General features: G+C 43.2%; 1 protein-coding gene across 2 annotated transcripts in view; it reads left to right on the top strand.

Moving 5' to 3' along the window:
• Nucleotides 1–15307, top strand: part of EXD3 (exonuclease 3'-5' domain containing 3) — a 2383304-nt gene that overhangs the window by 2102448 nt on the left and 265549 nt on the right. The window lies entirely within an intron of this gene.

Below are 15307 nucleotides of genomic sequence, written 5' to 3'. Positions count from 1 at the left end.
CCAAATGCCTTCATGGCAAAGACCAACATTGAGTCAGCTTTCCGGCTCCTGCCACTACACCCAGAGATTATCATTTGCATTGTTTTCAATTCAGGGGCCAATATTTTTATGACATGTGTATGCCAATGTGGTGTGCAGTTTCCTGTTTTTATTTTGAGCATTTTTGTTCTATGCTGCATTGGTTGTTCACCTTCAGAACAGGTCGCACTGATATTGTGCATTACTTGGATGACTTCATGGTCATGGGTCCTTCGTCTTCGGGAGTCTGTGGGTGGGCATTGGAAGATCTAGTATCAATGTTTGAGGAGTTTGGTGTACTCTTGGCGCCAGGTAAGACAGTGGGCCCGGCTATGTGCATAGCAATCCTAGGTATTGAGATCGACACGGTTGCAGCAAGTGTAGGTTGCTACAGGACAAGGTGAAGGCATTCCCTCAAGCGATTGAATCTGTTCTGGTGGGGCCTAAAGTGACCCTGCACCAGCTGCAAGTGCTCTTGGACAGTTAAATTTTGCTTTGCACATCATTCTCATGGGCCACCCCTTCTCCAGATCGATTGCGCGAGCAATGACCTGTCTGACGAAGAAACACCACCATACCAGGCTGCGAGCAGAAGTGAGGAATGATTTGAGAATTTGGCGCGAGTTTCTGCGGGACTTTAATGGGAAAGTGGTTTGGCCAACGCCGCCGGTTACCAGTGAGGCTTTGGGATTGTTCACAGATGCTGCAGGTAGTATTGTTTTTGGGGCAATTTTGGGACCACACTGGTGGAGGGACAAGTGGCCTGAGGCATGGCACGCAAGTGGGCTGACGAGAAACATTGCCTTTTTGGAACTGTTCCCTATTGTTGTCGCAGTCACAGTATGGTCTGATTTTTCTTCGGCATGTCAGTAGTCTTTTGATCAGATAACATGTCTCTGGTGGAACCCATTAACAGGCAGTGTGCTTCCTGTAGCCAAGTTTTAAGACTACTGAAACATCTGGTTCTGTTGTGTTTCAATGGAATATAGTATTTAGAGCTGCACATATTCCAGGTGTCTCTAACCAGGCAGCTGATACTTTGTCTCGCACCACAAGCAGCAGACCAGATGACAGTGTTCCCAATATCTCTGTGGAAGATTGGAGTCCCGCCCTAGCGGGTCTTGTGGGAGTCTCGCTGAAAGAGCGCACCCAGAGGGCATACCAGCATCAATTTAAGTCTTACAGAATATTTGTGCAGCAGCAGGGGATTGTGGGCTTATTCTCATCTGAGGCTATATGTGGTTTTCTGCAGGCATTGAGGGTGCAGGGCAGACCAGTGGCATATATAAGGGCTCACTTAGCAGCAATCAGCTTTTATGCTAAACTAAAAGGGGTGCAGGATGTGGATAATTCATTCTTGGTCAGGAAGGCCTTGGCAGGGTGGGCCATATTGGAGGGCGCAAGAAAGAACAGCAGAAGGCTCCTTAATTTGCGGACGCTGGGGGATGTGTTATCTGCCCTTCAGATGGTGTGCACATCAACTTATGAGACAACCTTGTTTGCGGCCGATTTCTCACTTGCATTTTATGGGGCTTTCAGAGTGGGCGAATTGGTGGGGGCGTCAAAATTGGATACTGCCAGTGTATTGCAAGTACAAGAAGTACAATTGTTGCAGGGAGGGCTTTCCGTCACATTTCGTAGATGTAAAACAGACCCCTTGGGTAAGGGGACCACTATTTGGCTTAAGCATGCCACAGGGGCTGTAGTGTCCCCAGTGGCACGGATGGGAGCATATTTGGCTGTCCGCACGCATGTGTTATGTTACTCCCTGTTTATTCACGCAAATGGGGAGTGCCTATCAAAATATCAGTTCACAGCTGTTTTCAGGAGCACACTGCGAATTCTGGGTGTGGACCCCGCTGGCTAATCTTCCCACTCATTCAGGATTGGGGCAGCAACCTTCGCAGCGGGAGCAGATCTTTCTGTTGATGAGGTTAAGCGCGTGGGTTTGTGGTCTTCTTCATGTTTCAAGCACTATGTGCATCCTGAGTTGTTGTGCGTTTTCCTCAAATGTCTTTGTGTGTTACCATTCTCAAATGTGTCTCTTCTTTTCTACAGTCGCATGCCCTCTAAGGTGATACGGGTGTTGGGACTCTCTTTCGTACGACGGGCCTCTTACCATTTGCAACAGCAGCGTAAGTGGAAACAGGCGTGTTTGGATGGGATGTCGTTCCATTGGCGGAGCATTGGGGACCTCGGAATTGGGCAGCTATGGCAGTTGGTGGAAGGCACACGAAGGTCTCTAGTCCCCAGACTTAATTATCCTGCATTTGGGTGGGAATGACATGGTAAAGCTGGGTCGTTGGACTGTCAGAGAGGCTTTGCTGCCAGAGTTTTCTTGGTTGGGGAGGATCTTCCCCTGGGCTCGGATCGCATTGTCCGGGGTGAGGTCAAGGGCCTTGAATGTTTCAGGAGGCGCCTGAATGTGAATTTGGCCAAGCTGTGTTGTGGGCATGGCCGCCTTTGTCACATACCTCACGTTGCTCAGGGGTGTTCAGATGTTCCATCGCGACGGCACACACTTGTCGAATATTGGTACAGACTTGTGGATAGGGGTGGGCGGAATTTGCATAATCTCGTTACGCAAAGCTCCGCGAAACTGTAAAAAATCTCCGCGAACACACATGTTCACGATGCTTTTTTACTGTTTGCAATCGCTGTTTGCGTGCTGGGGGGAAATATCTTGTGAACACGCATTTTGAGAACGCGAACAAGCAAAAAATTTCGCAAAGTCGCGGAACGCAGAATTTTGGACAATTTTGCATTCTCCGCGGAACGCAAAATTACCCAAATTCCGCAAGAGGAACGGAATTTACCGCCCAGGCCTACTTGTGGATCAATGGCATTTGTTCAGAATATGTTTTATGGTGGGGAGGGCGAAGGTCCGGTTAGTCCTGGTCGCCCTTGTGGCAGTAAGGAGGTCACATAGATTGTTAAGGGGAGTCCTCCTGCATACTTCCTAGGCCAGCACTGAGGGGGAGAGACTGTATGCTCACCCCAGACAGAATGGCTACACCGGCAGGGGACAAGGGCGTCAGGTTACAAGCTAGGGCATGGAGCTGCTGCCTCTGGTTATACCCTACGAGCCCCCTTGAGGCATCCTGGTGGTGGAGGGTTGGGCCCCTAGGATTAAGGACAAAGAGCAGATGGCAGGGGCTCACCTCTCAAGGACGCAGGTGGGTTGCACCTGCGTGGTTCTCATTTGGGGGCACGAGCCAGAAGGTCCGTTAGTGCTGGAGTGATAGATAACATGTCTTAGGTATATAAAATTGATTCTGCCATTTATTATGTTTTGATAATGATGCCAATCGGAACATACATGTAAATATGATTGAGGGATGTGTTGTTTAATGTCAATTTCATGTTGAAGTTTTGATCATGCTAGTTATGTACTGTCATGTTTATTTGTGGTGTTTGTAATAAACATGGCCTCTTTCACCCACAATGCTTTCTTACTAAGTCATTGATTCATGGGATTGATGGGGGTGGGGCCGTGAACAACCTTGGGGGGCCGAGTCCAAAGCACTACTGCATTCTATGCCAATGCAATCTGCATCACTTCTTTCTATGCCTCTGCACTGTATGGCACGATACTCAATTGTGAACCAATCTACGCCACTCTACGCCACTGCACTCTTTTCAGTTAATAATTCAAATTTTACAGGATAGAAAGCATGTTCTTCAATTTACCAAAATGCGAGGGTAATGGAAGGGACTTCACATGCCTGTGGACCTTCACTTTCACTCACACATACACATGCTTACATATACACATACACACTCTGCCTACACATACACATACATTCACACATACGCACACACTCTTACATACACACTCAAAACTGCAAGCATGCACATAACATACATACATTTTTAACTTACCTCAGCTGCTAGGGAAAGTCATATTCCAGCTATTTGTACTCCTTTTTTTTATTTTATCAAACTAATAGCGAATAATGAAATATTATCCACTATTAGTATAATACAAAATTGAAAAAAAAACAAGGAGAGTGAAGCCCCCACCTACGTCCATAAGGAGGAGCTGCTTCTGTTCCTGGCACTGACTTTGCCACTGGAGATGCTAGGGGTCGCAAAGGCAGTGCTAGGGTGTCACAATGGCAGGGCTAGGGGGTCGCAGTGCCAGGGGTCACAAGAAGCATGCCAAGGGTTGCAGCAGCTACCCCTAAAAGACGTCCATGATAAAAAGCTCGGGAAAAAAAGAGATGAAAAACAAGTCCTTTTTTAAGTTGCTTAAATATCAGTTGAAGTTTGTTCATGGAACATGTATGCTTACAGCCCTCTGTGGTACCTGCGTTGTGGCATGCCAACTTTACTGTAAACAATTATAACATGACGGTAGTGAGGTTGTTTTCTGAGCATGTAGTAAGGAAACCACCTACTGTTTTGTATGCAGTAATTGCAGGAGATTTATTTTACATAGGGATGTGTGTCTATCACAGTAAAGTGACTCTTTAGTTACTTTAAAGTAAAAACCCCCACAGCGAATATATTTTTGGAGTTGCTACTTACTTTGCCAACTTCCATGCAAACTCATCAGGCACCAGGCACTATTAGTTATTTATTTATAAAGTTTTGAATCTTCATTTCAAATTTCGTTAAGATCATTCAGCGGGCTAGTTATTTGAGGTGATTTGCAAGTACATTTTCAATTTTAAGTTCTATTGGATGTTTTTTATCCCCCATAGAAAAAAACACTCACCAGAATTACTTCATACTACCCATAAAGAGAGAGCTTTAATATCGTGGTGTCATCTGTGACACCATGTGCGAGGTCATTAGAAGTACATGCTTCCATTGCTTATCAAAAGCAGCAAGTGTCAGTGTTTGTTTTGCATGATAACCCAAATATAGCTTGCATTGAGGTTTTCTATAGTCATTACTGTTCTTTCGCACCCTATTTTGTCATCTCAGTAAAGAACCATCACTTTCCTTGATCAATGCTCTTCTCTCTCTCTCGCGCTATATATATATTTCACACGATCTGCTCATCTGAAAGTAGACAAAGGGACACAGCGGTGCTCCAGGAAAACTGTTTATTAACATACTGGCATAACGCGTTTCGGCGATGAGCCTTCTTCAAATGCCACTAATGCCTGGTCATCAGCTGTCTCATTTTTTAATTATATATATATATATATATATATAGATATATATATATATATATATATATATATATATATATATATCTATATATATATATATATATATATATCTATATATATCTTGCTCCAGTTTTTCCCCCGTTACAGGGACACAAACGACAGCACTCACGGGATGCTTCCAGTAAGCAGTATGCTTTATTTAAACAACAAAAACAGACGCGTTTCGGTAATTCCCTTCCTCTGTGTCAACCCGTGCATTGCAACGGGGCGTCATTTGTAACTCTTACTCATGGAAACAAAAACAGGACTAATGCGACCCTCAAGATTACGGGCGCCATCTTGGAACATTGTTTTGTTTGTCCAACAGTTTCTACACAATATTGATTTAACACAATCTTGGTGTTCAAAGCATTTTCTGAAAACCCATATCGGTATATCTAATCTTGCCGTGGATCGGCAATGGCAACCATCCGGTTGCCCTATGTTCCTGTTACAATAGTTTCCTATCTGGTATTCGAATTACATAATTAAACACATTACTCCAACATCAACCAACAAAAAATCAAATGCTGATATAGCATTACATTATAACCCTGATTGTTTCAATGCAGCTACGGTGCAGCTAAACACTGCTGGAAGATCAGAACCATAACTGGTAGGCCATACAGATTCTGCCAAAGACATTTTCCACATTTCATTGCATTCTCATATGATCATATACCCAGATGTACTGACAGCTCCTCTCCCCCATTAAGGCCTTCCGGGCTCTTGGTCTGGAGGTCTACTATATATCTAGACTCAAGCCTGCGGAGTTTAAGCAGTCTATCCCCTCCTCTCGCATTTTCTGGTACATAGTCAAGACAGAAATATTGTAACAGATTCCTGTCGCTCTTGTGCTTTATGTAAAAGTGGCGAGCCACTGGATAGGTGAAATCCCTGTTTGCGATAGCACGCATGTGCTCCAAAACCCTCAGTTTTACACAATTAATGGTGCTACCCACATATCTCATCCCACAGGGACATTTTAAGCAATAAACTGCAAAGGTGGTTTGGCAAGACATGAACTTCTTAATCTTCTTGCCATGTTCAAGACCCTTAACTTCGTAGGACAGAGTGCGTTTGCTTGCTGAGCAAGCTTTGCACCTTCCACATGGAAAGAACCCTTTGGCATCACGGAGTGTCCCTTGTTTCTTTTTTATCACTGGATCTAAGTGACTGTGGATTAAATTGTCCCTCAACGACCGTGCCCTTCTAAAGGTAATCAGAGGATTGGGTGGAACATCTTTGCCAATGATATGATCTGCTCTTAAGATGTTCCAATGTTTCTTGACCATACCCCTGAACCAATTCGCATCCTGTGAAAAGGTGGTTATTATGCGAAATCTACCATCATCGATCTTTCTATCCTTCTTCTTAAAAAGATCAACTCTAGGGATGTTGGATACTTTCCGAAGAGTACTGGTAAGTAATTTCTCATCATAGCCCCTTACCAGGAACCTATTAAGGCTCTCTTTGGCCGCCTCCTCGAAATCTGCTTGCATGGAGCAGTTTCTTTTCAGCCGGAGGAACTCTCCGTAGGGAATGCTGTTTATTAATCTGGGAGAATGGCTGCTGGATGCGTGCAACGTGCTGTTGCCCGCTGTTGGTTTTCTATAAAGGCAACATGTCACTTTACCATCCTGGATTTTTACTTGGAGATCTAAATAGTTGGCTGACACCCTACTAACCTGACCCGTGAATCTCAGATTGTTCTCATTAAGATTCAAATGTTGAATAAATTGTTCTCCTTCCTGTACTGTGCCATCCCACACTATAAACAGATCGTCAATGTATCTGTACCACGAAATTACTTTCGCGGTCCATGTGCTGTTTTCTGTCGCCCAGGCTACCTGCTCCTCCCACCAACCCACGAATAAATTCGCGTAGCTGGGGGCGAAGCAGGAGCCCATGGCAGTGCCAGAGATTTGTCTGTACAGTTCTCCCTGGAAAGTAAAGATGTTATTATGCAGACAATATTCTGTCAATTCCAGCAACATTAGATTGTGAGCAGCAAACTTTAGTTGTCTTTTCTTTAAAAAGTGTTCTACTGCAAACAACCCCTGAGTGTGGTCAATACAGGTATATAGACTTGTTATGTCTAATGTGATCAGACAGTAGGTAGGTTGCCATTCCAGTTTTTCCAAGTGTTCGATGAAATCTGTGGAGTCTCTTATATAAGATTTCAAACTCAAAACTGCTTCAAATAAAAAGTGATCCAAATAGCGGGAAAGATTTTCAGTGAGACTGCCCCAATCTAATGTTGCTGGAATTGACAGAATATTGTCTGCATAATAACATCTTTACTTTCCAGGGAGAACTGTACAGACAAATCTCTGGCACTGCCATGGGCTCCTGCTTCGCCCCCAGCTACGCGAATTTATTCGTGGGTTGGTGGGAGGAGCAGGTAGCCTGGGCGACAGAAAACAGCACATGGACCGCGAAAGCAATTTCGTGGTACAGATACATTGACGATCTGTTTATAGTGTGGGATGGCACAGTACAGGAAGGAGAACAATTTATTCAACATTTGAATCTTAATGAGAACAATCTGAGATTCACGGGTCAGGTTAGTAGGGTGTCAGCCAACTATTTAGATCTCCAAGTAAAAATCCAGGATGGTAAAGTGACATGTTGCCTTTATAGAAAACCAACAGCGGGCAACAGCACGTTGCACGCATCCAGCAGCCATTCTCCCAGATTAATAAACAGCATTCCCTACGGAGAGTTCCTCCGGCTGAAAAGAAACTGCTCCATGCAAGCAGATTTCGAGGAGGCGGCCAAAGAGAGCCTTAATAGGTTCCTGGTAAGGGGCTATGATGAGAAATTACTTACCAGTACTCTTCGGAAAGTATCCAACATCCCTAGAGTTGATCTTTTTAAGAAGAAGGATAGAAAGATCGATGATGGTAGATTTCGCATAATAACCACCTTTTCACAGGATGCGAATTGGTTCAGGGGTATGGTGAAGAAACATTGGAACATCTTAAGAGCAGATCATATCATTGGCAAAGATGTTCCACCCAATCCTCTGATTACCTTTAGAAGGGCACGGTCGTTGAGGGACAATTTAATCCACAGTCACTTAGATCCAGTGATAAAAAAGAAACAAGGGACACTCCATGATGCCAAAGGGTTCTTTCCATGTGGAAGGTGCAAAGCTTGCTCAGCAAGCAAACGCACTCTGTCCTACGAAGTTAAGGGTCTTGAACATGGCAAGAAGATTAAGAAGTTCATGTCTTGCCAAACCACCTTTGCAGTTTATTGCTTAAAATGTCCCTGTGGGATGAGATATGTGGGTAGCACCATTAATTGTGTAAAACTGAGGGTTTTGGAGCACATGCGTGCTATCGCAAACAGGGATTTCACCTATCCAGTGGCTCGCCACTTTTACATAAAGCACAAGAGCGACAGGAATCTGTTACAATATTTCTGTCTTGACTATGTACCAGAAAATGCGAGAGGAGGGGATAGACTGCTTAAACTCCGCAGGCTTGAGTCTAGATATATAGTAGACCTTCAGACCAAGAGCCCGGAAGGCCTTAATGGGGGAGAGGAGCTGTCAGTACATCTGGGTATATGATCATATGAGAATGCAATGAAATGTGGAAAATGTCTTTGGTAGAATCTGTATGGCCTACCAGTTATGGTTCTGATCTTCCAGCAGTGTTTAGCTGCACCGTAGCTGCATTGAAACAATCAAGGTTATAATGTAATGCTATATCAGCATTTGATTTTTTGTTGGTTGATGTTTGAGTAATGTGTTTAATTATGTAATTCGAATACCAGATAGGAAACTATTGTAACAGGAACATAGGGCAACCGGATGGTTGCCATTGCCGATCCACGGCAAGATTAGATATACCGATATGGGTTTTCAGAAAATGCTTTGAACACCAAGATTGTGTTAAATCAATATTGTGTAGAAACTGTTGGACAAACAAAACAATGTTCCAAGATGGCGCCCGTAATCTTGAGGGTCGCATTAGTCCTGTTTTTGTTTCCATGAGTAAGAGTTACAAATGACGCCCCGTTGCAATGCACGGGTTGACACAGAGGAAGGGAATTACCGAAACGCGTCTGTTTTTGTTGTTTAAATAAAGCATACTGCTTACTGGAAGCATCCCGTGAGTGCTGTCGTTTGTGTCCCTGTAACGGGGGAAAAACTGGAGCAAGAGATATTGCGCGCCTGCACTAACGCGTGACAGCACCCGTCTTGAGAGTGACTCGGTATCTGGTGCGTGTGGAGCAGTTATATATATATATATATATATATATATATATATATATATATATATATATATATATATATATATATATATATATATATATATATATATATATATATATATATATATATATATATATATATATATATCCAAGAAAACCCCAGCACTGCCACGATAGTTTTCAGGCTGGAAAAGACGAAGAGAGGAACCCAGAAATGGTGCCAAACAAAGTGCGTTTATTCTTGCTCAATTTTGCTCAGCATGCCCGCCATTACGCGTTTCGACAGTATCCACTGTCTTGATCACAACATATATATATATATATATATATATATATATATATATCCACCTTAGTGGCACTGGTGCTCCTGGCTGCATGTCCCAGTCTAAATATAGTAGCAAGGAGAAAATCCCATACGAAGCACTGGAACCATAATTTTCATGTCAATTTTGATATGGTTCATGTTTATTTGGGCACGCTGGTTGTGATAGGTATGTATGGCATAGTAGATTAATAGTTTTGGCTCTAATGTAAAATGGGAGATTTTAAACCACTCAAATGAATTATCATGGAATCAAATCAGCAATCGTGAGGCTTTGAATTTAAAGTGATGTTGCATAATTTATAATAATTCTCTCAAATTTAAATCAGTAATGCAGAACTTGTTTGTATTCATTTTTCATTTTGATAAGTATTGTTTCATGTCTATTGTACTGGGAGGTGTAGGGTACATGAAGGTATTCCTATATAGAGTAGCATTGCTCACAACAAGAAGCGCCATTAGCTGAAACATGTCAAGCCATTTTGGGCGCTGGGACTCCATCCAGGGCCAAAACATATATATTAAGGGGAGGTGGGATGCAGCCCTCCCCCAAACCTTAATAGGCCCTGGGGATCACGTCCCCTAACCCAAATTCAACAAAAAAGGGAGGGGGCCACACAGCCTTAATAGGCTTGGAGACTTATTCCCCAGGTCCGAATTCTAAGGTGAGGGAGGCATGAGGCTCCCCTCATTGAGACTTCTTGGGCCACCGGGACCTTATCCCCGGGGCCAAATATAATAATAAAGAGGAGGAGAGCCTCCTCCCCCAAGCCTTTTTGGGCCCTGGGGCCCAATCGTACGGGAATGAGTAATTAATAAAGGGAAGGGGGTACACAACCCCCCATCCCTGAGCCTAATTTGACCCTCGAGACCTCATCCCCCATGGCCAAAATGTAAATAAAAGACAGGGGCTGCACACCCCCCTCGAGCCTTCATGGGCCCAGGGACTTCATTCCCCTGGGCCTACCATATTTTAAGGGGGAGGGGGCACCCACCAACCAACACAAGGGCTGTTGGGAGGATCCCTAGGACGCCCGCCGTCCCAGCTGACTGCCCGCATGGTACAGGAGCGGCATTGCTCCCAACCCCCATTGATTTTTGCATGCTTCCTCTGGGCGGGAGCAATGAGTGTTTTGTTTCCCTGCCCGCACCAGCATACCTATCATAAGCAGTGAAGTTATTGGCAGTATTTAAAAACTAGCATATCCCATTGTATGTTTGTAGGAATAGTTATTGTCAAGTGCTGAATGAAGTTAAATTGAACATGCCGTGTGGATTACACTTTACGCAACATGGTTGACGTTTCAGTTTAGTGTCATATGATCAGTTCGGTTTTTGTATATTTGTGTTTCGAAACTGTGTCTTTGTGGTGGAAGGGTTAACCTTTTGTGTATTTGGAAGGTTTGGTGAAGATGAGAAAGTGTTTGAAAGGTCACTCTTCAGATCTGAACACTCCTTTTCTGCTGCCAGTAAATTGTCTTGAAGTCTGCTGATATGTTCTGGAAATTCTATTCCAAGAGGTCTGTGTGTTAAGGGTGGTACCCATAGGGGTGGAAAATACCCCTATGTCCAGAATATGTGGGACTCTGTAGCTATGGAGGGTAACATTTCAATAGACAACAATATGCCTTTTTATTTTTCGACAGAAACGTGATGAAATGGCATGAATGGGGCTCTCTGCCATAGTTGTTTCGCTAAGCTAAACTGTGTGCTGGTACCCAAATGTACTGTGCACCGCACGGGGCAGGCCCAGAACCCATTACAAGTTGTTTCTAGTGAATTATTCTATCTGAAAGAGACACGTTAGTGATAGATTCCTTACCTTAGAATATCCCCAGGCGTCAGACTGGATCCGGAAATTTTTGCGTAGCAGTACCCTTGCGCGTCGGTAGGCGTCGTCTGCGGCTCCGCGTCTGTCGTCGGCGTCGTGGGCGCCGTGATGATGTCGTCGGAGTACTTAGACGCCGCCTCCGCGTGCTGACGTCAGTTCTTCTTTTTTCCGCGCCAGCAGCGCAGATCCGGAAAAAGTGGTACCTTAGTCAATTTTTGACTAAACTTTTTACGATCTTTTTTGATCATCTTTCGAGTCTTCGACTCCGTACGGTGCCTGTAGGGATGCCAGGTTTTAAACCCTGGGAGGACTGCGACTGAAGAACTGAAATCTTCATTCTCAGGGAATACTTACTAATAGAAAAAGAACTTGGCATAGAAGCTGAAAATATGAAAAGACATCTTTATTAAATTTAATAAGTGAGGCCACGTCACACAGAAGCCGTAGCAACTGAATGAGGTAGTCTGAGGAATACAGAGAACAGAGGCCTTTTATTTGCTCTCAGGGTTACAAACTTCAGCATACAAGTAAATGGCAGTCCTAGCTTTTGCAAGCATGCAAAATACCTAACATTCCTTCTTACACAAGCCGGACAAACCCATAATAAAAGGACCACAACCCATATCATAAACAGACCATAAAAGAAGGGACAGAAAACAGATAAGGGGTGTGTGTGTGCCTACCAAACTCTACAATGTCCTGTGCTTTGATCCTCAATCTTGATCAGCTAAAGGGCAGGAACTGGTTTAACAAAGTCAGCTTCAGGCAACAGGGTCAGTTCACTCAGGTCAAACAGGAGTCAGCACAAACTCAAGCTAAGGTCTACATGTCCTTAAAAGACTTGTTTCAGCCACAATTATGGCCTATGTGAGGGCAACCACAAAATGGCTGCCATACACAAAATGGAACCCACGGGTTCAGAATTCACAGAACCTCAGACCCTCCTTTTGCCCTTACATAGGCAATCACTCAGTCTGTATCTGAATCGATGTCAATATTATCCGTTATTCCCTTCACTAAGAACTCAAATTATCTTTCATGGAGCGCAAGGGATAGACTTCGTTGACATAAATAAACATCGTCTGATATGCCCATACAGACCCATTGTAACTAAATGACAGAACCAAATAGGGAATACCTCTATCTGTAGTATGTGGCATAAAACCACACACCCAACAATTTGTGGTGTTCATTACTAACTGGTGTTGATGCAGAAGCTGTACAAGAGAATTATTCACAAATTCCGACCTTCTAATCTGCTCGTGTTCAGGTAAGATATGAAAAGAATGCAAAGAAGTAGTAGTAGGAAAAGACTTAGGTTGGGAGGTGGGTGCAGAAGTCAATTGGGTAGTGAAAACAATCCCACCCATCAGAGACAACATCATGCTTAAAAACACTAGAAAACACGTTTTTAAGAACATATAGACAACAGGAGAAAGTAATGACTACTATTACAAACAAAATTTATCGTTTTTCACAACCCTAAGCAGAGAGCAAATCCTAAAATTATCTAGTAACATTTTTATGGCTCTATGGCTCCTATGCATTTCAGTAACTTATTATGTGTTCAGGTGAAACAGTGGCGAGAGGTGAAAAGGGAGTACTCTTCCACAGAGAATGGACTTTATTCTGCTTTTACTAAACAGAATACTACTTTAAAACAATGCCAGCAAAATAATAAGAATCAGTCTCGTAACATCCATTATATGCAATCGCACGGAAACCACTTGTGAAACCAACTATGCCCAGAGTCCGTTCAAAAGCCTCTCTGGCAGGCTTCTATTGTCCATCAAATCTTCTTTTGTTGTTTTTTTCCGCATGGGCTTCTTCATTCAGGCCTTTCATGTAAATGGTGCTTCTCAGTATCCGTTGGAGTGCCCTCCTGGCAAACACTCATAGCTCATTCGAAAGTCTCAATGTCTCAAGGCAGTGCACCAATATCTCTTCTCTGCTGCAGGCACTACAGATAGTGTGCTCTTCATTGATCATGAGCACAAATCATCTCGTGCAGACCCGGGACCATACTCCGACTCCAACACTCATCATTCAGTGTCAGAGGAAGCTCAGGCTGCTCTTTCATGGGCATCAGAATGGAGTGCCTTTTGCCAATCTTGGATCCTCTGGTGCACTGCCTTTCCATTGGAGCAAAGAAAAGGGGGGGGGTGTGGCCAAAACTCAGGCCAAGGGACTCAAGGGACTGCACACTGTCAGAGGTTACCAGTGCATGACAGGCGCTCTTTTGCACTGAAATTCTGGTTCTGTGATGTCCAATGCCGTCTGATGGAGCAAGTGCGATGCTTTAAACAGTTCATTGTATAACAAGGGGACTGAAAACAGGTGGCCTGCAATCTTCAAAGGAGTGGCCATACGCCATGGGACAATTCTGCATTGAAATACACTGTCATTCTCAAAGGCAATACAAAAACAAAGGCAGTAGGCAAAACAGTGCCTCTAGGCTCTTCAATTGGGTTTCCGTGTGAGAGCATATCCTTCACCATCTAAGGGTAGATAGCAACATGGGAATTCTATCTGAATGAATGTCCTCACACATAGTGGCATCGTCTAATGGGGTAAACACATTGTATCTCAATGATTCCATATAGGTGTTCCTAAATTCCTTATCTAGAACATCTCAAAAGAAAAATCACATAATACAGATTATCAGGGAAAACAGTCTGGTTATACAAAAGATAATTATACATAAGATGGGGGTCCATGGTACATTACTGCAATCTGAAAGTATGAACCTGAATAATTCACCAACAATAAAGAAATGGGCTAACTGGTGAAAAGAATATGAAAAAGGGAAATGGAACTAGGACACAGCTAAAATCCCAATAACTAGGCACGATGCGCTTGGGTGATAGTCAGGCATGTGACACAATACCAAGAGTATGGGTAATACACAAAAGGTCAAAATAATACACAAATTTAAACTCTACCACTGGCCGCTACACCATATACAGTAATCTCAGCTAATGTTCCAGTTCCTTCTTCAGGGAAAAATGAAACCTGGTTTCCTTTATGGTACAAGGCCATACACTACTTAGGAAGCAGAACAAAACTGACTAATGTAATATAAAAATTAGGTCACCATGCACAAAAGTCACAGATCTATAATTTATCCTTGCGTCCAATTCAGGATACATAATTTTAGGGCTGCCTGTTTCTTAAGGGGAGGGGCAGTACGTGACTAACAGCATGTGACACACTTTGGTTCTGTATATCTCTTTTTTATTTTCCTTCAAATACCATTAAAGCCAAATTTGACATACACTGATGAAGTGTTGTCTGTTTTTCTGTGAAATTTAGTGTCAAAGCAAATCTACCCAACTGTTTGCAGGATACACATCGTCATGTATATCCCTTCACAACACAGGTAAACTTGTAATAGTATTATAAGCAGCAACATAAAACAAAAACATGCAAATAAAACGCACAAACCGGACATGTCAAGCCATCAGATATACTCACTGTATATCAAGCACAAAAAGCATAGACAAAACAATAGCATATATAAATGAGCGGTGACGCACAACACCAGGTCATGTACTAACAATATTCGGGCCTGCTTAATTTGTCAGGTTTAAAATCCTCACCCTCCTTTTGACAGCAAATCACCAGGTAGTGGAGATTTGGCTGTCAAATGCAACTTACTGTGTGTCACTTCTGACACACAGGACCAGCAGGAAAAATTCATAAAAGGATAAAATGCAAGAATATGTAAAATGCACAAACATTTCTTTT

This window comes from Lissotriton helveticus, chromosome 5_1 (genome assembly GCF_964261635.1).
Source record: "Lissotriton helveticus chromosome 5_1, aLisHel1.1, whole genome shotgun sequence".
Taxonomy (NCBI): Eukaryota; Metazoa; Chordata; class Amphibia; order Caudata; family Salamandridae; genus Lissotriton; species Lissotriton helveticus.
The sequence above is the reverse complement of the archived record's forward strand: the minus strand, read 5'-3'. Positions and strand labels throughout refer to the sequence as shown.